The 26,568-nt window shown below is 43.9% G+C and overlaps 1 pseudogene across 1 annotated transcript in view; it reads right to left on the bottom strand.

Annotated features, from left to right (window-relative positions):
• Positions 1-694: 694 nt before the first annotated feature.
• LOC311244796 overlaps positions 695-26,568 on the bottom strand; it is a 94,100-nt pseudogene continuing 68,226 nt past the window's right edge. Inside the window, exons 4-7 of the transcript in view lie at positions 15,704-15,874; positions 13,913-14,185; positions 7,536-7,673; positions 695-835 (exon numbers count right to left, since the gene is read on the bottom strand). The product of the transcript in view is annotated as an uncharacterized misc_RNA (transcript). The remainder of the gene's footprint in view (positions 836-7,535; positions 7,674-13,912; positions 14,186-15,703; positions 15,875-26,568) is intronic.

The following is a 26,568-nucleotide window of genomic DNA, read 5'->3' as shown; positions in this document are numbered from 1 at the left end:
TGTCCGGCCCATCAAATAAATTTGATTTGATTTGATTTGATTAGTGTGGTAGTGAAAGGTTAACCGTCTGTAGTGTGATAGTAAAGGGTTAACCTTCTGTAGTGTGGTAGTGAAAGGGTTTTCCGTTTGGTAGTGTGGCAGAGAAAGGGTTAATCATTCCTGAGCGCAAGGGATCCCTTTCCTTTTTGTTTTGTTTAGAGTCGTGTAATTTACCGTAAAGACCCCCGACGTGTTGACAGAGAGGGAGAGGGGAGAGAGAGAGAGAGAGAGAGGGGGAGAGGCTTACATGGCGGAGAGAGAGAGAGAGAGAGAGAGAGAGAGAGAGAGAGAGAGGAGAGAGAGAGAGAGAGAGAGAGAGAGAGAGAGAGAGAGAGAGAGAGGGAGAGGGAGAGGGAGAGGGAGAGGGAGAGGGAGAGAGAGAGAGAGAGAGAGAGAGAGAGAGAGAGAGAGAGAGAGAGAGAGAGAGAGAGAGAGAGAGAGAGAGAGAGAGAGAGAGAGAGAGAGAAAGAGAGAGAGAGAGACAGAGAGAGAGACAGAGACAGAGACAGAGAGAGAGAGAGAGAGAGAGAGAGAGAGGAGAGAAGAGAGAGAGAGAGAGAGAGAGAGAGAGAGAGAGAGAGAGAGAGAGAGAGAGAGAGAGAGAGAAGAGAAAGAGAGAGAGAGAGAGAGAGAGAGAGAGAGAGAGAGGGGAGACTCACATGGCGGAGGTCTTGATGTAGGAGGCGTTCTTCATGCGCGGACACTCCACCTGAACGCACTGGAAGCTGCCGAAGGTGTTGACACACACCCTGGTCCTGGGAGCAGTTGTGCAGCCGGCTCTCACACTCGTCAACATCTGCACGCAGGCGCGGGGGAGCGGGGGGAGCGGGGAGCGGGGAGCGGGGAGCAGGGAGCGGGGAGCAGGAGGAGCGGGGGGAGCGCGGGGGGAACCAGAGCAGTTTATTGTGAGATGTTTTTTTTTATGATGAGATAATAATAATAATAATAATAATAATAACCCCTTTCACTGCCCACACGACAGAAGGTTAGCCCCTTTACTATCACACAACCGACGGCGATGCTCCATCATTAGCATCAGGAGCTAATGTAGTGTGTAGTGTGGTAGTAAAGGGTTAACCTTCTGTAGTGTGGTAGTCAAAGGTTAACCTTCTGTAGTGTGGTAGTGAAAGGGGTTAACCGTCTGTAGATGTGGGTAGTGAAAGGGTTAACCCTTTGTCATGTGGCAGTGAAAGGTTAACCTTCTGTAGTGTGGTAGTGAAAGGTGAAACCGTCTGTAGTGTGGTAGTGAACGGGTTAACCTTCTGTAGTGTGGGTAGTGAACAGGTTAACCATTTGTCGTGCAGCAGTGAAAGGGTTAACCTTCTGTATTGGCGTAGTGAAAGGGTTAACCCTTTGGTAGTGTGGCAGTGAAAGGGGTTAAAGTGAAACCACAATTTACAACAAAAAAGTACGGCATATTGATTAAAACAGCTAAAATATAGGTACATATACCCCCCCCGCGGGTACAATAACACACACTCACACTAGGGACATTTGTTATTAATTATCAGCACTCCATCAAAATAGTCAGATTGATTGATTGATTGATTGAAAACTTTATTAACAGATTGCAGAATGGGTACAATACAGTACAGCTCAATACACACAATTATATATACATTATACATTATATATTCCTAACACACCACACTTACCGAATTACACACAAAGACACAGACACAGACACAGACACACACACGCACACGCACACACACGCACACGCACACGGGATGCCCCGATCACGTTTTTTTGCCACCGATACCAATCACCGATCGTCTATGAGCCATATCGGCCGATACCGATCGTTTTTTGGTTTTATAAAAAAAAATGTAAATGTATAAATTTTTTTTTTTTATATATATATTATAAAATTATACTTGTAGTTGTATTATCTGCGAGACATCGCCACCACGCAACAAGTCAAAATGCTCGCTATCTGCAAACAGCTCCACTGTGTGTATACTCTGCTTTGGTCAAATCACATTCAGCATGCCCCTCAGCAGGGTAATATCTGCGGCTCTGCAGATATACCCTACTCCCTCAGCTAGCCCCTTTCCGTGACTGCGATGCAAGCCAGGGGCTCGTTTACCACATCGAATCAATGTTATAAGACATTGATATCAAGAGCTATCTGTAGCTACTGCTAGCCGGCTAGATAACGCCTCAGTGAACTATTTAGTTTACTGGGTCATTTAATTTAAACAGTGAGCTAACGAGAGCTAACGTTAGCTAGCTAGCTAACGGAGGTATCATGCACTCGACTATTGCTGGAGCATTTGTTGATATCAGGAGCTATCAGTAGCTAGCCAGCTAGATAACGTTAGACAATGCCTCATGTATTAAACTAAAAGTGAATAGTTGACTGGGTAATTTTGTTTAAAACAGTAACGTTTGCTAGGTAGCTAACGTTAGCTCACAGAGGTCGCATGCACTAGACCAGGAGTGGCCAACCCGCGGCTCGCGAGCCGCATGGCGGCTTCTTTGCCCGTCAATGTGCGGCTCTTCCATCCATAAAAAAAAAATAAAAAAAAATTAAAAAAAAATATAATTTCTTTTTATTTTTATTTTTTTATTTTTTTATTTTTTTTTTACTTTTTTTTTTTATGTCACTCATTCCATAAGGACGTAGAATAAACATTTACAATTTTTTTTTTAAATGGTCCATTTGCATGTTCTTGGTATCTGAATCTAGGGACAATATATGGATCAGTGTCAGAATAATAGTGTGTCTGTTACTAGGCTTGAGTAAATTGTAATGAACCAAAGGAGAATATCAATTCTATTTAAAAAAATATATATCTTTGACTGTAAATAACACCATGCTAAAATTGACCAGACCTGAAAAATCTAAGCAAATGAATAAAGGGAAGATGATTAAACAGAAGGTTTTGTAGATACAGTACTGAATTCTGCCATCTTTTTTTATAATGTAAATTTCTCCACCATTTTTCATCATATTGCAACACCGTTTTTTGCAAGACGTTCACAGAAAGGGTAGAGAAACTAACTGCGTTCTGTTTTATTGGCAAATAACGTTCAGGTTTGTGGGAGATAATCCCAAAAAATAAGAGAAATTAAAAAGTAAATCCAGAAGTCAGATGATTGACAGGGGCTGGTGTGAGCTGGGTAGGGGTAGTTTTTCGAAATTTGAAAGCCCCTGAGTCTCTTCCTTCAAAAGACTACACTCACTTTTGGCTGTGCCACTTCCTCCTGTCAATATGCGCCGGTTTCGACTCAATGCCCTGAGATTTCTATAATCTTATATTTCACTAATAACAGTTAAAATAATTGGTAAACCAAACATAATGCTGAAAATATACACTTTTACTGTATATCTCGGGCTTAAGAGGTTAACCCTGTGAGGCCCAAATTAAAAAGAAATTAGCAACTTCAGAGGCCAGAGGGTGGGACATATAAACACATTTACTATCAAATAGCATTGTGAGGCTGAACAACAGGACCAATTGACTATACATGTGCTTAAAGGGGGAACTATCTTATAAATGGCTTTTTTTCAGTGTTTACCATTGTTTCTTAGCTATGTGGACTTATTATTAATAGGATATATGTCTCTAATTCTCATATTGGCGAATTCTTCCAATTCTCCTCTCACAATATTCACCCTCACTGAACTGAGTCATCTGAAAATGTGCATATCTGTGATGTCAGAGATTTCTCAGCTGCATAATAATGTGGCAGTTGATGTGGCAGTTGGCACCAGGCCACACAGTGGTTGGAGCCCAGCCTCAAAACGGCTTAAGATCTTGAGGTAGAAAAATGCGGTTTTTTAGTTACTTGATTAGAAATACAAAACAATGCATTTTTTTGGAGAAAAAAAACCTAGGTGTTCCATAGACTCACAGGAATTGTGTAAAAGTGCCCAAATAGTGAAAGAAATAGTAAATAGTAGTATAATAGTTAATAGTTCCCCTTTAAACATTTTTTAAATAAACATTATTTTTTTAAATGGCTAAAAGTGATTTTGTAGGTACTTTTAACCCTGTGAGGCCCAAATAAAAAAGACATTAGCGACTTCAGAGGCCAGAGGGTGAGACCTATAAACACATGAAGGGTGCCGTGACTGAAAAAAAAGGTTGAGAAACGCTGGTATGGTGTGGCTCTTTGTGGTACCACAGTCATTTTTTTGTGGCTCTTAGTCTCTGACTGGTTGGCCACCCCTGCACTAGACTCTAGAGCAGACTATTGCCGGAGCCTCTGTTGACACGGGTCTGGGAGGCGTCTATACAAATAGTAGCTCTAGTTCTGCAGCCCCCTCTCTGATTGGTTGAGCTCCATTTCTGCAGCCCCCTCTCTGATTGGTTGAGCTCCATTTCTGCAGCCCCCTCTCTGATTGGTTGAGCGAAGCCCCTCGCGCGTAAGGTTATCGCGGTGCTTTGAGGTGCTTATCGCGGAATCCGCCATGATTTTCATTCAGCGCTTCAGCTCACCTGGCAGAGCAGCGGTCCTGCGGTCCGTTGTTGACGAGTTCGAATCCCATCAATTTTTTTTTTTAACGTGATTTTTTTTTTAACGTGTATTCTTTCGCCGGTTAAGGTTAGGCATGGTTAAGGTTAAGGTTAAGGTTAGGCATTGTTTCGGAGTTGGTTAAGGTTAGAACGGTTAAGTTTAGGCGCTGTTAAGGAGCTGGTTAAGGTTAGAGTTTGTCTTAGAGAATGGCAATAGACAGCCTATTTCCGCGCGACAGCTCCCAGCAGAGGGGCTGCAGAAATGGAGCTCAACCAATCAGAGAGGGGTCTGCAGAACTAGAGCTACTATTTGTATAGACGCGTCTGGGAGGGGGAGGAAGAGGGGGAGGGGCAGTGCGCTGCAGCAGCTGTGTGCCTGAGAGAGCTAGTCAGCGAGTGAGAACTCCGCTGAGAATTGGATCATGTTTTTCGATCGTTTTCACGATCTGCAAAAATAAAGCATTATCGGAATTCACCAATCTCATATTTATACTGAATATCGGCCGATACCGATCGCTGGCCGATCGATCGGGGCATCCCTAACACACACACGCACGCACGCACACACACACACACACACACACACACACACACACACACACACACACACACACACACACACACACACACACACACACACACACACACACACACACACACACACACACACACACACACAAACACACAAACACACAAACACAAACACACACACACACACACACACACACACAGCGGCTGTCGTGTGGCAGTGGAAGGGTTAACACCAGGCCCAGGGACAACAGTTGAAAATGTGCTTTGGCTAAAACTGTCTCACACAACACTGTCTCACACAACACTGTCTCACACAACACTGTCTCACACGACACTGTCTCACACAACACTGTCTCACACAACACTGTCTGTCTCACACAACACTGTCTCACACAACACTGTCTCACACAACACTGTCTCACACGACACTGTCTCACACAACACTGTCTCACACGACACTGTCTCACACGACACTGTCTCACACAACACTGTCTCACACAACACTGTCTGTCTCACACAACACTGTCTCACACAACACTGTCTCACACAACACTGTCTCACACGACACTGTCTCACACAACACTGTCTCACACAACACACTGTCTCACACAACACTGTCTGTCTCACACAACACTGTCTCACACGACACTGTCTCACACAACACTGTCTCACACAACACACTGTCTCACACAACACTGTCTGTCTCACACAACACTGTCTCACACAACACTGTCTCACACAACACTGTCTCACACAACACTGTCTCACACAACACTGTCTCACACAACACTGTCTCACACAACACTGTCTGTCTCACACAACACTGTCTCACACAACACTGTCTCACACAACACTGTCTCACACAACACTGTCTCACACAACACTGTCTCACACAACACTGTCTGTCTCACACAACACTGTCTCACACAACACTGTCTCACACAACACTGTCTCACACAACACTGTCTCACAGGACACTGTCTCACACAACACTGTCTCACACAACACTGTCTCACACAACACTGTCTCACAGGACACTGTCTCACACAACACTGTCTGTCTCACACAACACTGTCTCACACAACACTGTCTCACAGGACACTGTCTCACACAACACTGTCTCACACAACACTGTCTCACACAACACTGTCTCACAGGACACTGTCTCACACAACACTGTCTGTCTCACACAACACTGTCTCACACAACACTGTCTCACACAACACTGTCTCACACAACACTGTCTCACACAACACTGTCTCACACAACACTGTCTGTCTCACACAACACTGTCTCACACAACACTGTCTGTCTCACACAACACTGTCTCACACAACACTGTCTCACACAACACACTGTCTCACACAACACTGTCTCACACAACACTGTCTCACACAACACTGTCTCACACAACACTGTCTCACACAACACTGTCTCACAGGACACTGTCTCACAGGACACTGTCTCACACAACACTGTCTCACACAACACTGTCTCACAACAACACTGTCTCACAACAACACTGTCTCACACAACAACACTGTCTCACACACAACACTGTCTCACACAACACTGTCTCACACAACACTGTCTCACACAACACTGTCTCACACAACACTGTCTCACACAACACTGTCTCACACAACACTGTCTCACACAACACTGTCTCACACAACACTGTCTCACACAACACTGTCTCACACAACAACACTGTCTCACACAACAACACTGTCTCACACAACACTGTCTCACAACAACACTGTCTCACACAACAACACTGTCTCACACAACACTGTCTCACACAACACTGTCTCACACAACACTGTCTCACACAACACTGTCTCACACAACACTGTCTCACAGGACACTGTCTCACACAACACTGTCTCACACAACACTGTCTCACACAACACTGTCTCACACAACACTGTCTCACACAACAACACTGTCTCACACAACACTGTCTCACACAACACTGTCTCACACAACACTGTCTCACACAACAACACTGTCTCACACAACAACACTGTCTCACACAACACTGTCTCACACAACACTGTCTCACACAACACTGTCTCACAGGACACTGTCTCACACAACACTGTCTCACAGGACACTGTCTCACACAACACTGTCTCACAGGACACTGTCTCACACAACACTGTCTCACACAACACTGTCTCACACAACACTGTCTCACACAACACTGTCTCACACAACACTGTCTCACACAACAACACTGTCTCACACAACACTGTCTCACACAACAACACTGTCTCACACATTTAGTTTATGTTCATTAACGTGTGCTGTCCCCGTTCAAATCCAGCCTAAACTGAAACTGAAACAACACTCTATAAACTTAGACCATCTTTAGATATTCAAAGTTTTTGAAAACACTGTTCCTCTGAAAACATAAAATGTGACTTGTTATAATATGGTTCTTTTGCTCTGAGGTGCTCAATTAATGGGACGGTCCTCCTTTTATTGACCTCTGACCTTTGCAGCTGCGCTGGTCCCTGGAGAGTTGGTACCCCGCGGGGCAGAGGCAGTGGTAGCTCCCGGGTAGGTTCACACACCTGTACATGCAGAGGCGGCCGGGCAGGCCGAGAGGGAACACCTCGCACTCGTCGATGTCTGGAACAACAACAATGCAGCCGTTTACTGTAGGCCTCTGGGAGTCTTTGGTTTTTTTTTTTTTTTTTTTTACTTTTGATCAGTCAGCTGGTTCTTTTAGCGTTTATCGCTTTTTTCTGGTCAAGCATGACCGACAGAAACAGGTTGAATGGGGTATAGATCGGGGGAAAGACACTCTGAGAAAATACGGCGAGTCCGGGAGTCGAACTCGTGTACCCCAGATCCGTGACGCGCACGGTTGTCCCCGACGCCGAAATAGCGTCCGAGGTACGCGGTGAGCTACTGGAGCTCCCCTTCTCTTTGGTTTTTTTAAAGGACAATGTCTCCCATTGTAAGAATTTGACATGGATATGACACATACATAAGAACTCCCAGACCACCCCTTTAATTTATTTTTTTAAATAATGTTTTTTTATTTTTATTTTTTTGAATGATCTTTTTCCCCCCTTCATTTTCCGTTTTTCTCCCCTTCCAATGGTAGTCGCTATGCCAATTCCCAATCCCCTTCCTGGTCGTTGCGCACTCTACCCCCTACCGTCGGTCTGGGAGGAGGGCGGAAACTATCACATGCTTCCTCCGACACATGTGTACCCAGCCCACCGCTTCTTTTCACCTGGCAGCGCGGACTCTCACCGGGAGAGTGTAACGTGTGGAAGGATCACACTGCCTCCCCCCAGATCCTTCCCTATAGGCTGTGCAGGCGCCCCGACCCAACTGTAGGAGTCGCTGTTTTACAACGACCAGGACACCCACCCACGCCGGGTTTCCCACCCGCTGACTCTGCCAATCGAGTCAGTATGGCGGCCGGCCCAAAGCCGGAGGCAACGCTGACGGCTGGATTCGATACCAGTGTCTCTTGCGTTGGTGACGAGCGCGTTGGTGACGAGCGCCACCCAGCCGCCCTTCCTTTCATTTATTTTACCCAGGTGAACGATATGTCACATGATAAGAGGTCCAACACTACCGCTCCAATCAGAAAGGTGACCCACAAACAGGCTCCGTGTCCCAGAGCTCACCGGCCCCCCGAGAGCTTCCTCCCTGGGACGTAACGGAGAGCAGAGCAGACACCAGTTGAAGACGGCTGAGATCACAGTGTCTGCGGCCCCACCGCCCGAGACGTCTGCCCTCCTCTCTGCCACGTCGCCCGCCGGGAGGAATGTCTGGAGGTGCCGCCGCGTCTGAGCTCTGTCGGGATGCAGGACGCGGCGTCGGTGACGACGATGAGCTACAGACGCAGCTCGCAGGACTCTGAGCTCTGCTCTGCTACTGCTACTGCTACTGCGGTGATCACGCACCATTTTAACCCCTTTTCACTGCCACGCGACAGCCGGTTAACGCTTTCACTGTGACAATACAGAAGGTTAGCCCGTCTGTGGTGTGGTAGTGAAAGGTTAACCTTCTGTAGTGTGGTAGTGAAAGGTTAACCGTCTGTAGTGTGGTAGTGAAAGGTTAACCGTCTGTAGTGTGGTAGTGAAAGGTTAACCTGTAGTGTGGTAGTGAAAGGTTAACCGTCTGTAGTGTGGTAGTGAAAGGGTTAACCTTCTGTAGTGTGGTAGTGAAAGGGTTAACCTTCTGTAGTGTGGTAGTGAAAGGTTAACCTTCTGTAGTGTGGTAGTGAAAGGTTAACCTGTAGTGTGGTAGTGAAAGGGTTAACCTTCTGTAGTGTGGTAGTGAAAGGTTAACCGTCTGTAGTGTGGTAGTGAAAGGTTAACCGTCTGTAGTGTGGTAGTGAAAGGTTAACCTTCTGTAGTGTGGTAGTGAAAGGTTAACCGTCTGTAGTGTGGTAGTGAAAGGTTAACCTGTAGTGTGGTAGTGAAAGGTTAACCGTCTGTAGTGTGATAGTGAAAGGTTAACCGTCTGTAGTGTGGTAGTGAAAGGTTAACCTTCTGTAGTGTGGTAGTGAAAGGTTAACCTGTGGTAGTGAAAGGTTAACCTTCTGTAGTGTGGCAGTGAAAGGTTAACCTGTGGTAGTGAAAGGTTAACCTTCTGTAGTGTGGCAGTGAAAGGTTAACCTTCTGTAGTGTGGTAGTGAAAGGTTAACCTTCTGTAGTGTGGCAGTGAAAGGTTAACCTTCTGTAGTGTGGTAGTGAAAGGTTAACCTGTGGTAGTGAAAGGTTAACCTTCTGTAGTGTGGCAGTGAAAGGTTAACCTTCTGTAGTGTGGTAGTGAAAGGTTAACCTTCTGTAGTGTGGCAGTGAAAGGTTAACCTTCTGTAGTGTGGTAGTGAAAGGTTAACCTGTGGTAGTGAAAGGTTAACCTTCTGTAGTGTGGCAGTGAAAGGTTAACCTTCTGTAGTGTGGTAGTGAAAGGTTAACCTTCTGTAGTGTGGTAGTGAAAGGTTAACCGTCTGTAGTGTGGTAGTGAAAGGTTAACCGTCTATAGTGTGGTAGTGAAAGGTTAACCGTCTGTAGTGTGGTAGTGAAAGTGTTAACCTTCTGTAGTGTGGTAGTGAAAGGGTTAACCTTCTGTAGTGTGGTAGTGAAAGGTTAACCGTCTGTAGTGTGGTAGTGAAAGGTTAACCGTCTGTAGTGTGGTAGTGAAAGGTTAACCGTCTGTAGTGTGGTAGTGAAAGGTTAACCGTCTGTAGTGTGGTAGTGAAAGGTTAACCGTCTGTAGTGTGGTAGTGAAAGGGTTAACCTTCTGTAGTGTGGTAGTGAAAGGTTAACCTTCTGTAGTGTGGTAGTGAAAGGGTTAACCTTCTGTAGTGTGGTAGTGAAAGGTCAACCGTCTGTAGTGTGGTAGTGAAAGGGTTAACCTTCTGTATTGTGGTAGTGAAAGGTTAACCTTCTGTAGTGTGATAGTAAAGGGTTAACCGTCTGTATTGTGATAGTGAAAGGGTTAACCGTCTGTAGTGTGATAGTAAAGGGTTAACCGTCTGTAGTGTGGTAGTAAAGGGTTAACCGTCTGTAGTGTGGTAGTAAAGGGTTAACCGTCTGTAGTGTGGTAGTGAAAGGGTTAACCGTATGTAGTGTGATAGTAAAGGGTTAACCGTCTGTAGTGTGGTAGTGAAAGGTTAACCTTCTGTAGCGTGGTAGTGAAGGGTTAACCTTCTGTAGTGTGGTAGTGAAAGGTTAACCTTCTGTAGTGTGGTAGTGAAAGGTTAACCTTCTGTAGTGTGGTAGTGAAAGGTTAACCTTCTGTAGTGTGGTAGTGAAAGGTTAACCTTCTGTAGTGAGGTAGTGAAAGGTTAACCGTCTGTAGTGTGGTAGTGAAAGGTTAACCTTCTGTAGTGTGGTAGTGAAAGGTTAACCGTCTGTAGTGTGGCAGTGAAAGGTTAACCGTCTGTAGTGTGGTAGTGAAAGGGTTAACCTTCTGTAGTGTGGTAGTGAAAGGTTAACCTTCTGTAGTGTGGTAGTGAAAGGGTTAACCTTCTGTAGTGTGGTAGTGAAAGGTTAACCGTCTGTAGTGTGGTAGTGAAAGGGTTAACCTTCTGTATTGTGGTAGTGAAAGGTTAACCTTCTGTAGTGTGATAGTAAAGGGTTAACCGTCTGTGTTGTGATAGTGAAAGGGTTAACCGTCTGTAGTGTGATAGTAAAGGGTTAACCGTCTGTAGTGTGGTAGTAAAGGGTTAACCGTCTGTAGTGTGGTAGTAAAGGGTTAACCGTCTGTAGTGTGGTAGTGAAAGGGTTAACCGTATGTAGTGTGATAGTAAAGGGTTAACCGTCTGTAGTGTGGTAGTGAAAGGGTTAACCGTATGTAGTGTGATAGTAAAGGGTTAACCTTCTGTAGTGTGGTAGTGAAAGGTTGACCTTCTGTAGTGTGGTAGTGAAAGGGTTAACCGTCTGTAGTGTGGTAGTGAAAGGTTAACCTTCTGTAGTGTGGTAGTGAAAGGGTTAACCGTCTGTAGTGTGGTAGTGAAAGGGTTAACCGTCTGTAGTGTGATAGTGAAAGGGTTAACCGTCTGTAGTGTGATAGTGAAAGGGTTAACCGTCTGTAGTGTGGTAGTGAAAGGTTAACCTTCTGTAGTGTGGTAGTGAAAGGGTTAACCGTCTGTAGTGTGATAGTGAAAGGGTTAACTGTCTGTAGTGTGGTAGTGAAAGGGTTAACCGTCTGTAGTGTGTTAGTGAAAGGGTTAACCGTCTGTAGTGTGGTAGTGAAAGGGTTAACCGTCTGTAGTGTGGTAGTAAAGGGTTAACCGTCTGTAGTGTGGTAGTAAAGGGTTAACCGTCTGTAGTGTGGTAGTGAAAGGGTTAACCTTCTGTAGTGTGGTAGTGAAAGGTTAACCTTCTGTAGTGTGGTAGTGAAAGGGTTAACCGTCTGTAGTGTGGTAGTGAAAGGGTTAACCGTCTGTAGTGTGATAGTGAAAGGGTTAACCGTCTGTAGTGTGATAGTGAAAGGGTTAACCGTCTGTAGTGTGGTAGTGAAAGGTTAACCTTCTGTAGTGTGGTAGTAAAGGGTTAACCGTCTGTAGTGTGGTAGTGAAAGGGTTAACCGTCTGTAGTGTGGTAGTGAAAGGTTAACCTTCTGTAGTGTGGTAGTAAAGGGTTAACCGTCTGTAGTGTGGTAGTGAAAGGGTTAACCGTCTGTAGTGTGGTAGTGAAAGGTTAACCGTCTGTAGTGTGGTAGTAAAGGGTTAACCTTCTGTAGTGTGGTAGTGAAAGGTTAACCGTCTGTAGTGTGGTAGTAAAGGGTTAACCTTCTGTAGTGTGGTAGTGAAAGGTTAACCTTCTGTAGTGTGGTAGTAAAGGGTTAACCGTCTGTAGTGTGATAGTGAAAGTGTTAACCTTCTGTAGTGTGGTAGTAAAGGGTTAACCTTCTGTAGTGTGGTAGTGAAAGGTTAACCGTCTGTAGTGTGGTAGTAAAGGGTTAACTGTCTGTAGTGTGATAGTGAAAGGGTTAACCGTCTGTAGTGTGGTAGTGAAAGGGTTAACCGTCTGTAGTGTGATAGTGAAAGGGTTAACCGTCTGTAGTGTGGTAGTGAAAGGGTTAACCGTCTGTAGTGTGATAGTGAAAGGTTAACCGTCTGTAGTGTGGTAGTAAAGGGTTAACCGTCTGTAGTGTGGTAGTGAAAGGTTAACCTTCTGTAGTGTGGTAGTAAAGGGTTAACCGTCTGTAGTGTGATAGTGAAAGGGTTAACCGTCTGTAGTGTGGTAGTGAAAGGTTAACCTTCTGTAGTGTGGTAGTAAAGGGTTAACCTTCTGTAGTGTGGTAGTGAAAGGTTAACCTTCTGTAGTGTGGTAGTAAAGGGTTAACCGTCTGTAGTGTGATAGTGAAAGGGTTAGCCGTCTGTAGTGTGGTAGTAAAGGGTTAACCGTCTGTAGTGTGGTAGTAAAGGGTTAACCGTCTGTAGTGTGGTAGTGAAAGGGTTAACCGTCTGTAGTGTGATAGTGAAAGGGTTAACCGTCTGTAGTGTGGTAGTAAAGGGTTAACCGTCTGTAGTGTGATAGTGAAAGGGTTAACCGTCTAGTGTGATAGTGAAAGGGTTAACCGTCTGTAGTGTGATAGTGAAAGGGTTAACCGTCTGTAGTGTGGTAGTGAAAGGGTTAACCTTCTGTAGTGTGGTAGTAAAGGGTTAACCGTCTGTAGTGTGATAGTGAAAGGGTTAACCGTCTGTAGTGTGGTAGTGAAAGGTTAACCTTCTGTAGTGTGGTAGTGAAAGGGTTAACCTTCTGTAGTGTGGTAGTAAAGGGTTAACCGTCTGTAGTGTGGTAGTAAAGGGTTAACCTTCTGTAGTGTGGTAGTAAAGGGTTAACCTTCTGTAGTGTGGTAGTAAAGGGTTAACCGTCTGTAGTGTGGTAGTGAAAGGTTAACCGTCTGTAGTGTGATAGTGAAAGGGTTAACCGTCTGTAGTGTGGTAGTGAAAGGGTTAACCGTCTGTAGTGTGATAGTGAAAGGGTTAACCGTCTGTAGTGTGGTAGTAAAGGGTTAACTGTCTGTAGTGTGGTAGTGAAAGGTTAACCTTCTGTAGTGTGGTAGTGAAAGGTTAACCTTCTGTAGTGTGGTAGTGAAAGGTTAACCTTCTGTAGTGTGGTAGTGAAAGGTTAACCTTCTGTAGTGTGGTAGTGAAAGGTTAACCTTCTGTAGTGTGGTAGTGAAAGGTTAACCTTCTGTAGTGTGGTAGTGAAAGGTTAACCGTCTGTAGTGTGGTAGTGAAAGGGTTAACCTTCTGTAGTGTGGTAGTAAAGGGTTAACCGTCTGTAGTGTGGTAGTAAAGGGTTAACCGTCTGTAGTGTGGTAGTAAAGGGTTAACTGTCTGTAGTGTGGTAGTGAAAGGGTTAACCTCCCTCCCGCTCACTCACCTGTGCACATGTTGTTGTCGCGGCCCGAGATGGTGAACCCCACGTCGCAGGTGCAGTGGGTGGAGCCCAGGAACTGGGTGCAGCGAGAGGCGCGCACGACCGTGGTGGGGGAGGTGGAGGTGGGAGGGGAGGTGGAGGAGAGGGGAGGGGCTGAGGACGAGGGGGACGGGGATGAAGATGGGAGATAGGAGGAGGAGGAGGAGGAGGAGGAGGAGGGCACAGAGGAGGAATAGGGGGAGAAGGAGGACAGGGAGCCGCTGGTGTTGTTGTCGACTGGTGAGAGGGCAAAAGGAAAACATCACATAAACAATACACACACGTCGCTATGAATATGTCTATGTTATGGTCTATATTAGGGCCGCGGCACGATTCTTGCTCAAATGTGAATCACGATTTTTCTCTCTAAGAATTGAGATCGCGATTCTCTCACACGATTCTTATTTTTTCAATAAAATCATTTATTGCACTCTTTCTTAAACAGACAACATAACATATCAAAGTGCTTGACTTAAACTTAAACATAACACATATGAAAGTGCTCGACTTAAACTTAAGTCTCTTGTAACATACAAAATAACTCCAGTCAGAATCGTCATCATTTAAAAAAAAGTAAATAAAGAAATCGTCATAATTTTGAAATGAGATTGCATAGGTCTATGAATCGAGATCGCAATTTTTTTTTTCGATTAATCGTGCAGCCCTAGTCTATATATTTCAATAATCAAACACTGCTGACCCAAATTAAGTGTGAGGTTTGGTTCGTTTCCCGCCACACGCTCTCCTGAGGTACGGTGCTGATTGGTGCATTCCCCGCCACCCGCTTTTTGAGCGATTGCCACTTTCATCACGCAGCTGTCATAGTTTGTGATTAGCGCCCCAGAGGGCTTTATATACCTGGACCTTCCTTCTATCGTTGTCGGGTCGTTCTGGAATACAACTGCATTTGCCTGCTTTTTCCCCGTTGCTGTTCCTGGTCTACTTTCTCTCCAGGACCTTTCTGTGGAGAACCGCTGTTGAGAACCTTGTTCCCCGTTTGGAGCTGCGCCTCGTTTTCCCGCTTTACGCGTTGCGCTTGGGTGAGTGGAACCAAACCCCTCTGGATTATTCTGATTGTGTGTTTTAGAAGAGACACTGAAGATTTCGTTACCCCTCTGGATTATTCTGATTGTGTGTTTTAGAAGAGACACTGAAGATTTCGTTACCCCTCTGGATTATTCTGATTGTGTGTTTTAGAAGAGACACTGAAGATTTCGTTACCCCTCTGGATTATTCTGATTGTGTGTTTTAGAAGAGACACTGAAGATTTCGTTTTGTTTGCATTGACTCAGCTAATTGTGTGTTGTGGGGAACACTGAAGACTGTCACTGTCAATTGGTTCTGGACACAGCTAAGGGAGGAGGGAACCACACTGCCTCTGTGTTTCATTGGACTGTTTCTGATACCTCTCTCTCTCTCCATTTTCCACCTTGAGTAAAAGCTGGGAGTATCTGCAGAGCCGCTACAACGTCACATGCCATTTCCCCACCGCTATCACCAGGAGGATTCTGCAGAGCCGCAGATGACTCTGCCGAAGGCGTTCTCCCTGTTTGTTTGATAATTGTACTTTACCCTTTTTTTGACTCTGTAAATAAATACGCCCTAGTATTTGGCTAACTCTGAACTACCTGTCTGTGCCGTTGCGTTTGAGGTCGGTTACAAACCATAACATTAAGTTGTATAAAGTTTAAACCTCCTTAGGACAATAATGGGTTTTACAATATTGTGTCCCATTCGGAAGGGGCGGCGACTCACGTCTGCACATGGGCTGCTGGCCGCTCCACCTGAGCGACTCCAGACACACTCGGGTCCGCGGGCCAATGAGGTCGTAGCCGGCCTTGCACAGGAAGTGCACCTCGTGGCCGACGCTGAACACGCGGCCCAGCCTCCTGCCGTGGGGGGGGATGTCCGGTCTGGGGCAGGTCGCTGGAAGGGGAGGGGGAGAGGGAATTATTATCAGATTGCTTTGATTTTGATTTGATCTTTATTTATCTCGAACAACCATAAACACACAAACTTGAAATAACAAAAAATAACAACAACTAAATAAATTTTTTTATACAAAGAAAATGTATTAATTAAATACAAATACAAATCAAATGAAATATATCTTCCTAGCAGTGTTAATTTTGTCAACTACAATGATGGCGAAAGATGTTCGTCAACGAAGGTTTTTTTCACGACGACAACGAGACGTGACGTCACGTTATTGAAGACCATGTGACGCTAACGAGACTAAATAGTTTATTAAATATCGTTGACCACAACCGAGGACACAAAAATGTAATTTACAAAAACCAGGACGAAATTTCTCTTCATGTATGTTGATATTGTTGACTAAAACAAGATGAGACAAAATTGTTATAACTTTTCTTAATGCCATCGTCCCGACAGAGCAGTGTGACGGGGAGCTCTGTTATTAGCATTAGCTGAAGAGCTATTTGAAAAGCTAGTTTTAGCTTAACGTTACCTTGGCTAAAGTTGGGACTATTCATAATCCAGCTGCAGACCTGCAAGCAAAGTACAGCAAGTTGGCAAAGGAGTATTCCAAGGTAAATCACTTTTTCACCAGTAACGTTATATTGTTTGTATTTCGATCTAGCTCGCGTTAACTAGTGGCTAACCTAGCTCACGCTAATGTGGCTAACTGATCGACCTCTCGCACACAATTAATGACATGTTGCGGACAGCCATACCGGTGACAATGTTTAGCTTTTAGTGCCAAATGATAAGAGTCTGAGGTGGAGTCTCAAAAGAGAATGTTGAATATTTATTGTGCATTAAAAATCACAACAAGATACACTATACGACTAAGGTACCCATGTACATGTCAAAATACTTCCCAAAGGTCAGTGAATACCACAACCACTACACCAGAGGAAGCTCAACAAATCATGTTAAACCCAGATTCGGCTCAAACAAGGGACTAAACACGTTTCGCAATTATGCCACATCAATGTGGAACGTGTGGTAATATTGCCTTGGAATTTCATAATTAATATGTGTGAATAAATTGGAGAACCATAAATATAAAGCCAGATGTACCTTTCAATAGCAGAGTGGACTTAGTGGCTAAACAGTCTCAACTGTCAGTTGAGACAGCTGCATCAGATAACAGCTGCAACAGTTATTTCAACCCCCACTCAAGCAATGACTAAATTAGGGAACAAACAATCTATTAATCAACTGTTTAGTATCAAAAAGTATCATATGATGTCTGGTATCAGTCTTAGAAAGCACTGACTGTACTTGGATGATATTAGACATCTATAGCCATATAGAAGGAATGTTAAAGTTATATATTATTCATTTAAGAGGAGATTTCTGTTGGGACAGACCCAATCAGGAAGACACTGACGGGGGCCACTAGCGTCCCCCTCTGGGTATTGAGTCAAGATCCACACGGGAGATCAAAGGGGGGGGGGCAGCCAGCCTCCCCCCAGAGAAACCCAGAGGGAGGGGCTGCCAGCGCCCACCGGACACCCCCACAAGAAGACGCCGCTGGATTGGACCAGCGATATGTATTATTGGCTAGAAATGATAGTATATAGGGCACTACATAGGGTTATTCAGGAGCTCTCGGACCCAACCGGGGTCTGGGGGCTCCCCCACCGCTCCTCCCGACCAGAGAAACTACTGCTTTTTGATGTAAGTAAGCCGGATGGAACCCGTATGTTTGGTTAGACTAGAATGTAACTTAGCTTAGAAACCAGGCTTACTTATATGCAAAAAAGGGCTTACAGTAAACCAGAAACTGCTGTGAGCTGATTGCATTGTACGTGAGTAACTCATGGGAAACACCAAATGGTTGTTTATAGATTAGAGTAATGTTGTACAGATCCCTGATCTGTAAACCAGATTTACTCATGTATAATGTGTACAGTAAACCATGTATGTTCAAATTATGTTAACCAAGTGACTGTTTGATGTGCAGTATTTAGGTTTGAAGATGCAAACCTGATTGTGATATTTCTGTACAACAGACAGCTGTTAAATATTCTCTGATCATCTGTTGTATGTAGAAGTCAACCTTCTATTCACCTTGAACTCCTGGCTCTGATCAAATAAATCAGCTGAGTTGAACTACAATTCTGGTTTGTCTGGCGTACACGTTTTATTCTTCATCTGCATTAAGCCAGATGTGGAGACCAACCATTCTATCAAGTATGAATCTTTCCTCCTCCTTCCAGATAATCAATCTCATTGTAATTGTGCTACAATAACCTCAAATTATTGTAGAACGTCTGTGGGATTTTACTACAAACGCCCTACCCAAAGCTGTAAAGGAATGTGAATCCCTACCCACATTCAAAACCGCTCTTAAAGAGCACCTACGGGAGGTTGCAATTCGAAACTGGCCACCGTAAATGCCCAAACCCCCCACCACCTCCTAATAGACAGTCTCCTCCCCACTGCATGTATATTCTCTCCCTGCCGTATGTATATTTCTCTCCCACCCACCCACCCCCTCCAAATGTACAGTATCCACCCCACCGTATGTATATTTCTCTCCCACCCACCCACCCCCTCCTAATGTACAGTCCCCTCCCCATCATATGTATATACTCTGTCAGGATCTATGGGTAACAGTACTGTATATTTGAATACCGTTTATGTCACAAATGTATCAGTACTAAATACCTGTATGTCCCTATGCCATAAATGTCATGTTGTGTATGTCATAAATGTCGATATGAATTGAAAATGGGGGACCCTGATGTAAACAAGACAAACGTCTTTCTCTGGTCTGCATCCCCTTAACAATTGTGTGTATTGAGCCGTACTGTATTGTACCCATTCTGCAATCTGTTAAATAAAGTTTTGATTGATTGTTTGATTGATTGATTGTTTGATTGATTGATTGATTGATTCATTCATTCATTCATTCATTCATTCATTCATTCATTCATTCATTCATTCATTCATTCAACAGAGTGATATGGACCCTATGCAATTTGCATACAGGCCAAACAGGTCCACTGACTATGCGGTCTCCCAAGTACTGCACAGCACCCTCTCTCACCTTGACCGCCAGAAGGGGGGCTATGTGAGACTGTTGTTCATTGACTACAGCTCAGCATTCAACACCATAGTCCCCACCAGACTGGTGGACAAGCTGATCGAGCTGGGTCTGAGCTCCGCTCTGAGTGCCTGGATACTGGACTTTCTGAGTGAAAGGCCCCAGGCGGTCAGGGTGGGGGGTCAGACCTCCAACACCATCACCCTGAACATCGGGTCCCCACAGGGCTGTGTTCTGAGCCCCCTGCTGTACTCACTATACACACACGACTGTGTGGCCAAGTTCAGCTCCAACTCCATAGTGAAGTTTGCGGACGACACAGTGGTGGTGGGGCTGATCTCGGACAACGACGAGAAGGCCTACCGGGAGGAGGTTGATGTACTGGAACGCTGGTGCCAGGACAACAGCCTGCTCCTGAACATTGGTAAAACCAAGGAGCTGATCGTGGATTATAGGAGAGGACAGCAGGAGACACACACACCACTGAGGATAAACGGGGCTACCGTGGACAGGGTGAGCAGCTTTAAGTACCTGGGGGTCCACATCTCAGAGGATCTGACATGGACAACACACATAGACTCAGTCGTAAAAAAGGCGAAGCAGCGCCTCTACCACCTGAGACAGTTAAGGAAGTTCAGAGTATCTGGGAAGATACTCCAGTCCTTCTACTCCGGAGCTGTAGAGAGCATCTTGACTGGAAACATCACTGCCTGGTATGGAAACAGCACGGCACAGGACAAGAAGGCCCTACAGAGAGTGGTGCGCTCAGCCGAGCGTACTACGGGTATTGCACTACCACCCCTGCAGGTTCTATACAACAAGAGGTACAAATCCAGAGCCTGCAGAATAATGAAAGACCCTCACCACCCCAACAACAGCCTGTTCATGCTGCTGAGGTCAGGCAGACGCCTGCGAACACCAGCTAGTAAGACAGAGAGACTTCGGCTCAGCTTCTTCCCCCAGGCCATCAGAGCCTTGAACACTGAACTCTCCACACACAAGCACACATGAGCACACACACGACACACACACTGTACACGCTCAGACACTAGCAGCCACTTTAACATGAGCAAGCACACACTCATGCTGCACACGCCCACACTTATGGCCACTAAGGAAAGGTCACTTTAAGAATAGTATAGTATAACCTGAGATTGTATAAAATAGCATGTACAGTGAAGTGGATTCCCAGGCTGTTTTGGTTCTGCTCTGCTTCAGAACCTGTTGGTTAGTACTCTCGGCGTTGTGTCTCAATACTTTAAAGCTGGGAATCACTTCTCTTCAAACTGACTGAGCAGGCAGAAAGGCAGCAGGAATTAAGGAGGAAAACTAGTTTAACAGTTGTTTAATAAGAGAGAAAGAGTGTATACAAATTACATTAAAGAATGCTATAGTTGTGATCAAAAACACTATGCCGTAATTGAACACAACCAGGCTAATATAACAGTAAAGAGAATGCTAGTTGATAAGTTGTTGAATGTCCTTGTTCTCTGCTGATAACAAAGAGGATTCTGTTTTTCCCTCCAAAAAGTTCCTTTGTCCTTTGCCCGCCTTGCTTGTGGATGAGATGGTGGAGATGGTGAGAGAGGTCTTCGTGGGTTGTTGGTTCCTTCAGAGTGTTCTTCTGTTGTTTTCCTTCAGTCTTTTCTCCCACATCCCACACCCATCTTATAGCCCAAGGCCGTGTCTCCGAGTTGATGACATCATCACATTAATTGCTCCAATCACAAGTCAGCTAAGCTTGCATTTTGAAAATAGGGGTTTGGCCTATAGGCCAACCCCCTCCACCTAACTGCAAAAAGAGGCTGTCCTTTACCTTAATCAAAGTTTAAACATTGCATCATTTTCATTTCCTTATATCTTTTACTTAAACACATTACTTGACTTGTTAGTACTTTGATGTACCTCAAAATATATTGATTACCTAAACACAGCTATATTTCTAAGTCTGTTTGACTTTCAGAACATATATCTAACCATTCTGTTAGCTTAATAGAATACATTTCAATACCATATAACAAGCTTAACAGATTGCAGAATGTGTAACAATCAATTTAATCATATTGAACATTAATTGAAAATAGCACAGACACATTAACTAATTGTAGACATTTTAGTATGACCAAACACTAATTATATTTTAACTTACTTATTCAAATTACTATTTTAACAATATACTAGGAAATAGTTAGTTTGGAGATCTCCTGTGTGTGTGTGTGTGTGTGTGTGTGAATGTGTGTGTGTGTGTGTGTGTGTGTGTGTGTGTGTGAGTGTGTGTGTGTGTGTGTGTGTGTGTGTGTGTGAATGTGTGTGTGTGTGTGTGTGTGTGTGAGTGTGTGTGTGTGTGTGTGGATGTGTATGTATGTGTGAGTGTGTGTGTGTGTGACTATGTGTGTGTGAGTGTGTGTGTGTGAGTGTGTGTGTGTGTCTGTGTCCCCAGGCCGTCTTTGATCACTGTGTGTGTGTCAGGAAACTTCAGCGAGATAACATGTCTATATGACCTTTTGGTCTTTTGCTTTGATCTACCCCCTAAAGGGAAGTCTTACCCCAGCTGCCACTATGCCATTGTCACCCCAGGAGGGCATTTGCACAATCAGTCTTATGTAACCACACACAGACAATCTATGACTTATTGTTTTGAGGCCCAAATATTTCTACACATTAGTTAAATCATGAGTCTATGTTTGGGAATTTACTACAACAGAAAGACCCAGTGCCTGATCCGTAGCTAACAGTGTATTGCACTACCACAGGACCTAGCATGTCCTAGTCCTACCATGCTCTGTAAATAACTTATGTACATATACCGATATGCCCTACTCTGTTTACTTGTTTTATTGCACAATGTTGTTCTATTGGATTCTATTATATGTTATTACTATTGTATTATGCACATCGTTGCGGGCAAGACCACCCGCATTTCATTGTATACTTGTATGCCGTGACAAATAAAACTCTTGACTTGACTTGGCTACTAGCTAACCTAAACGGAGCCTTCTGGAAGCAAGTGCAACAACGTATCATGTCCGTGTGGAACCAATGTGCCAACAACCTTTCCGTGGGTGAAGCATAGTTGAGCATAGTTGTCATTTAATGATACTAATACTAATCTATACAATCACCTGTTGTTGAATAAATACCATTACTTTCTAGTTATTACTAAAAAAAACAGTATATATAAAACAGTAGCTGTAAAAAAGAAAAGAAAAAAAAGTTTTATAATTTATATAATATAATATTTCTTTTTTAGTACATTAACTAAAAATAGACAAAAATGGCATCCGTTTTCGTCGACTAAATCTAGACTAAAACAAAAAAGACAAAATTGAGACAAAAAACGGACTAAGACTAAAATGCTCAGACATTTTAGTTGACTAAAACTGACTAAACGAAAAATAAATGAAGATGACTAAATATGATGAAAACGAAAAAGGAGCAGGTGACACGACATGACTAGTGTGACGGGTCGTATCGGCAGGATTAAAGCAAAAAAATATCTCCTGACTGAACTTTTTTCAGGCCAAGTCTATTCTTATTTTAACCTCCACTGTATTTTTTTTAATAGCGTTAGCGTACTGTCCTGACTGTGACTATAGACCCTACTGTTGTGGTTGTTGTGCCAGGCAGGGAGGCTGTGTGGTTGTTGTGCCAGGCAGGGAGGCTGTGTGCTGGAGAGCGTGAATGCAAGTCTTGTGGCTAGCTTCTGATTGATGGCGAGCGAGCACCCTTTTCCCATTACTTTGAACCATGAACTAAAAGGCTTGTTATCATACAAACAAGGGACTAAACACGTTTCGTAATTATGCCACAACAATGTGGAACGCCCTACCCACAGCCGTAAACATTTTTGAATCCTCAGTGTTTCCCACAGGATTTAGTGAGACTGTGGTGGTGGGTGAACCTGTGCCCCTCCAGAGGGGTCCGGGAGCATGCCCCCTCAGATTATTTTTTTTATTTTTTTTATGTTTTAAAGTTAAATGCATCAATCTGGTGCACTTTGAGAGCAAAATTAAGAGGCTAGATCTATGATGATCTTTGTGCTCAAAACACTAAATCGACTAGAGTAGACACTAGAGCAGACATTTGAGCCATCAAACAAATTAAGCAAAAGTGGTTGCCTGTGTTGAACTAGTTTATTTTTTAGAAGAAAGAAAAATAGACTGGATTACTATTACGACTACTACCACTGCCAATACTACTGAAACATCCCTATTGGCAAACTTTATATAAAAAAAAAAAAATAAAAAAAAAATGTAATATCAATTAAAATATTATATACATATAATCAAATAGACGGAAATCCGTCTCAAGACGGAAATCCGTCTCAAGACGGAACGCTTTAATGCCTGCGTATCGGACTCCTCTGCGTTGTGTATTAAATGCTGATGCCCCGAGGGAGAGTCGAACCGGGGTCTCCCGCGCCGCGGGCGACGACATAGACCGCTGCACTAAGAAGTGAATCCACTGCTAAGTACCGTACCTATGCGTCTATTAACCCTGTTATGAGGAAGTGAGTTTAACTCGCAGCCCGCTCACTGCCACAGTCCCTTCTCAACACACCTGTTTCTGTGACTGTGGACATACTCACGGTCCTCCGCTACACTGAGACTAAAACTAAAATGAAAATAGCTGCCAAAATTAACACTGCTTCCTAGACATGGAAGCAATTGTCAACAGGGCTCAAGACAAATGGTTTTTTCGAGAAGGGACAGAAAGAAGCAAAGTTTATCTGGTCCTGCCCCTTCCTTACAATATCATTATTAATATGTAATAAATTATATATCAATATCAAAAATAATATACCTATCCACTATAGCAAAAGATAAATAATTACAAAAATACAATGTGTAATTTGAATGTGTAATCAGAATGTGTAATCTGAATGTGTAATCTGAATGTGTAATCTGAATGTAATCTGAATGTGTAATCTGAATGAGTAATCTGAATGTAATCTGAATGTAATCTGAATGAGTAATCTGAATGAGTAATCTGAATGTGTAATCTGAATGTGTAATCTGAATGTGTAATCTGAATGAGTAATCTGAACGAGTAATCTGAATGAGTAATCTGAATGTGTAATCTGAATGTGTAATCTGAATGAGTAATCTGAATGTGTAATCTGAATGTAATCTGAATGAGTAATCTGAATGTGTAATCTGAATGTGTAATCTGAATGAGTAATCTGAATGAGTAATCTGAATGAGTAATCTGAATGTGTAATCTGAATGTGTAATCTGAATGAGTAATCCGAATGTGTAATCTGAATGAGTAATCTGAATGTGTAATCTGAATGAGTAATCTGAATGTGTAATCTGAATGTAATCTGAATGAGTAATCTGAATGTGTAATCTGAATGTGTAATCTGAATGAGTCATCTGAATGAGTAATCTGAATGAGTAATCTGAATGAGTAATCTGAATGTAATCTGAATGAGTAATCTGAATGTGTAATCTGAATGTGTAATCTGAATGTGTAATCTGAATAATCTGAATGTGTAATCTGAATGAGTAATCTGAATGAGTCATCTGAATGTGTAATCTGAATGTGTAATCTGAATGAGTAATCTGAATGTGTAATCTGAATGTAATCTGAATGAGTAATCTGAATGAGTAATCTGAATGAGTAATCTGAATGTGTAATCTGAATGAGTAATCTGAATGTGTAATCTGAATGAGTAATCTGAATGTGTAATCTGAATGTAATCTGAATGAGTAATCTGAATGTGTAATCTGAATGAGTAATCTGAATGAGTAATCTGAATGAGTAATCTGAATGTAATCTGAATGAGTAATATGAATGAGTAATCTGAATGTGTAATCTGAATGAGTAATCTGAATGTGTAATCTGAATGAGTAATCTGAATGTGTAATCTGAATGTGTAATCTGAATGAGTAATCTGAATGAGTAATCTGAATGAGTAATCTGAATGTAATCTGAATGAGTAATCTGAATGAGTAATCTGAATGTGTAATCTGAATGAGTAATCTGAATGTGTAATCTGAATGTGTAATCTGAATGTGTAATCTGAATGAGTATATCAAACACAAACTCATAGAAAGACATGATACACATTAATGATCTCATTTTGTTATCAGGGTATCAATGTTGATTCATTCTTCTATTTTTTTTTACTAACAGTGCTGACTGAATATCTCTGTTAACCCTTTCACTGCCACACGACAAAGGGTTAACCCTTTCACTACAGAAGGTTAACCTTTCAATACCACAGGGCGGCTAGGTGGTGCAGTGGGGCAAGGCACTCACCACCAATGCTGGAGACGCTGGGTTCGCGTGTTCGAATCCAGCTCTCCACATTGCTTTCAGTTTGGCTGGTCGTCCGTACTAATACAATTGGCAGTATTAGAGGGTGGGAAAACTGATGGGTGGGTCCTGGGCGCCTGTAGCTGTTCCGCAACCGTTCCTACTTCCGGGGTAGGCCTGATTGGCCCCGACAGGCACGTGACCCGCCGCGGCCACGCCCCGCGGCAGCCCCAGGAGCAAGCGCGCTACTGCTGGAGTTCGCTTCGCCTTTCACATCGCTGCCGTTGGCGAAAGCAGACAAATGAATGACTAATTCGGTCAGAAATAACGTAACTAATATCGTTGCACTGCTTATATGCTTATTATGTCTGCGGGGTACAGTAAACGTTTCTCCCGGTACATTCTGAAGGCACAACGCTGTATGTTGGAGAACCAGCGGTCTTCCTCACTCGAGTGAGACTAAAGCCGTGCACTGCACAGTCTCTAACAGTGTAACAGTAAGAAGCATTTGGATAAATGTATTCTGTACTTCTGTATGACAACATGTATGCCTTTCAAATGTTAAATGAATAAATGATACACAGCTAATCTACGCTCTCGCCTCTCATCCTGCTCTCATCCTGCTTTCGCCAACGGCAGCGATGTGAAAGGCGAAGCGAACTCCAGCAGTAGCGCGCTTGCTCCTGGGGCTGCCGCGGGGCGTGGCCGCGGCGGGTCACGTGCCTGTCGGGGGCCAATCAGGCCTACCCCGGAAGTAGCAACGGTTGCGGAACAGCTACAGGCGTCCTGGGCGTTGTAAACAGAAAAATACTCCTACAGTTCGGTCGGGGCGCCTGCTCAGCAAAGGAAGGATCTGGAGGGAGGTAGTGCGACCTTCCACACGTTACACTCTCCCGGTGAGAGTCTGCGCGGCCAGGCTGGCTGCACGTGTGTCGGAGGAAAGCATGTGACAGTCTCCGGCCTCCCGGACCAACAGTAGGGGGGAGTGCGCAACAACCAGGAAGGGAGTTGGGAATTGGCATAACGTACTAACAGTGGGATGGGAGAAAAATCGGAAAAAGAGGAGGGGGAAAAAGATAATAAAAAAAAAAAAAAAAAAACGTTCAATACCACACTACAGAAGGTTAACCGTCTGCAGTGTGGTAGGGAAAGGGTTAACCTTCTGTAGTGTGGTAGTGAAAGGGTTAACGGGCAGTGTGCTAGTGACACGTATCCACGATCAGCTTGACTCGCCGTCACTAGGAGCGGGCGGTCAGTCAGGTCACCGGGGTCAGGGGTCACCGGGGTCAGGGGTGGTCTCCTCACCGTTCCGGGTGGTCTTGGTGGCGGCCTGCAGAGC

Source organism: Notolepis coatsorum (assembly GCF_963971535.1).
Source record: "Notolepis coatsorum genome assembly, chromosome: 18".
Taxonomy (NCBI): domain Eukaryota; kingdom Metazoa; phylum Chordata; class Actinopteri; order Aulopiformes; family Paralepididae; genus Notolepis; species Notolepis coatsorum.
The sequence above is the reverse complement of the archived record's forward strand: the minus strand, read 5'-3'. Positions and strand labels throughout refer to the sequence as shown.